Below are 2,688 nucleotides of genomic sequence, written 5' to 3' on the forward strand. Positions count from 1 at the left end.
AACACTCATAGCTAATTTTCAAGAGGAAGTGATTCAGCACTTCTTCCCTTATGTAATCATGTGCCCGGTACACATGCAGACTTCCAGTATCTGGCAGTGTGCTACTATAGTTTAACCTGTGAATAAAAAGTCGCCACCATGTGCCATGTGAAGGTGTGCTGTGCCTGTGCCTTTGCTGTATAACTGCGCTGCCCTGTAAAGCTGACTGTGCCCTTGCAGCCAGGTACGTTGTAGTTGCCTACACATCTCTGCATTTTTTTCCAACTACCCGAGTCTCATACCCTTTACCTCAGAACAACAAATCTGTAGCAACAGTCTTCTTTGTTATTTGACCCTTTTATCATTATGTAACTTCCACCATCTCTAGTAAAATTTCCTTTGATCTCAAGTTGACTTATCTAATATTAATATAGCCACTTATGCTTTTTAAATTAATGTTCCATGGTATGTTTTCCACTCATTTACTTTTTTAAAAAATTTTATTTTATTAGTTTCAAGTATACAGTACATTGGTTAGACATTTATGTAGTTTATAAAACAATCCCCCTAATCGCTCCTTCTCTCCTCTGGTTTTCCACCTAGCCAATATATTAATGCTGACTGCATTCCCTATGCCATGCTCCCCGTTCTTATGACCATGTATCAACTACTAATTTGTACTTCTTTAACCCTTTACCCCATTCTCCCAGCCCCTCTGTCCATCACCAGATTGTCCTCTATATTTGTGAGTCTGTTTTTGATTAGTTTGTTCTTTTTGTTCCTTAGATTCTGCATATAAGTGAAATCATATGGTATTTATCTTTCTCTGACTTATTTCACTCAGCATAATAACATCCATGCTGTTGCAAATGATAGGATTTCATTTTTTTAATGGCCAAGTAATATTACATTATATATATGAACCATAACTTCTTTATTCAATCATCTGTTGATGGGTATTTAGGTTTCTTCCATATCTTGGTTATTATAAATTGTGCTGTCATGAATATTTGATTGCATAGATCTTTATCATTTACTTTTTTTTTTTTTTAAACCTACACTACCTGGTATTCCTAGGTGGTCTCCCATTCATATACTAACCAGGCCCAACCCTGCTTAGCTTTCAAGATCAGAAGAGATTGAGCATGTTCAGGGTGGCATGGCCGTAGACTCTACTCATTTACTTTTAACTTAACTACATAACTGTATTTTAAGTAATTGTCTTGTATATAGCATATAGTTAAATAATCATGTTTTGTATTTTTTGTTTGATTTGCTTTGCTAATCTTCATCTTTCAATTGCTGTATTTAGACTCTTTATATTAATGACAATTAATGACAATCTAATCTGACATATTAGTATTTGCTTTTTGCTTACCTCTTCTTTGTTTCTTGTTTTCCTGTTTTTATTCTTACCTTCTTTTGAGTTACCTTCTTTTAGTGTCACATCTTCATTTATGTTGACTTTTCATACATGGCTTTATATCATCATTTTAATTGTTGCTCTAGGTATTGTAACATACTTTATGTAACATCACTGGTATCAATGTTTGATCACTTTGAGTGAACTATAGAAATCTTATTTCCATCTAGGTTTCTTTATACTCCTCAATCTTTTAATATACTTTTCTTCAGTATCTCCTCTGTATGCAGTTAACATCATATCACTTGGTGTTATAGTTTTTGCTTCAACTATAAAATACCGTTTAAGAAAATTATAATAAGAACAATATTCTGTCATAGTTCCTATTTTTACTCATTCCAAAGTTTTCTTCCGATTTTGAAATTCTAATCTTTCTTCTGTTATTTTCTTTCTGTTTAGGGAATTGTCCTTAGCCATTAAAGAATGGGTAATTAGTTAGTAAAAAATTATCTTAGTTTTGTTTCTGCTGTGAATGTCCTGATTTCTGCTTTATACTTGACAGATATTTTTGCTGGATAGAATTCAAATAGTTAGTAGTTCTCTTTCAGCACTTGAAAAATATACTTCTTTTCTATAGCTTGAAGTTTTTCAGATGAATTTATTTGCTAACATTCAAATTGCTATTTCCCTATAGTAATATGTCATTTCTCTTGAGATGCATTCAAGTTCTTTTGTCTTTACCCTTTAGAAGTTTAATTATGATCTGTCAGCATGGATTTCTATATATTTAATCTATCTGAGATTTATTCAGCTACTGAGGTCAGAATATGCCACCTATAATATGCCATTTTGGCATAAGGATTATTTTTAGTTTAAGAGTTTCCAGCCTCAATAGATGCAAAAAGAAGCCTTCCTAGAGCATTCCTGATCTGAATGAAAGCAGAAACTTTTGATGAATGAGGACTGCCATAAATCCCTCCTCCCCTAGAGATGTTCTACAACCATGAAGAAGCTAGAAAGTTGGCACCAGGATGAACCTGCACAAACAAATCTTGGTAAGATGGTCCTTATCTTGCATTGGTTTCTCTCATATATATCTACCTATCCACAGTTTACGATCCCCAGAAGCCTAAAAACATTTTCCTTTGTCCTTTAACATCTTCACAATTTATCGCTCTATGTTAAAAATGTATATAAGCTCTCAGGCATCTTGGCTTCTTTGAGTCTTCATTTCTTTTCTGGAAAGGCCATCATGTCATGTAAAAATTAAAATCAAATAGAATTTGTATGCCTTTTCTCCTATCAATATGATTTTTGTCAGTGTAATTTGCAGAGCTCTAGTCAAA

The 2,688-nt window shown here is 33.3% G+C and overlaps 1 pseudogene; it reads right to left on the reverse strand.

Annotated features, from left to right (window-relative positions):
* Positions 1-1,031: 1,031 nt before the first annotated feature.
* LOC112476204 lies at positions 1,032-1,150 on the reverse strand (annotated as a pseudogene).
* Between the last annotated feature and the right edge of the window lie 1,538 nt (positions 1,151-2,688).

The sequence above is a fragment of the Pteropus alecto genome, unplaced genomic scaffold (genome assembly GCF_000325575.1).
Source record: "Pteropus alecto unplaced genomic scaffold, ASM32557v1 scaffold62, whole genome shotgun sequence".
Classification (NCBI taxonomy): domain Eukaryota; kingdom Metazoa; phylum Chordata; class Mammalia; order Chiroptera; family Pteropodidae; genus Pteropus; species Pteropus alecto.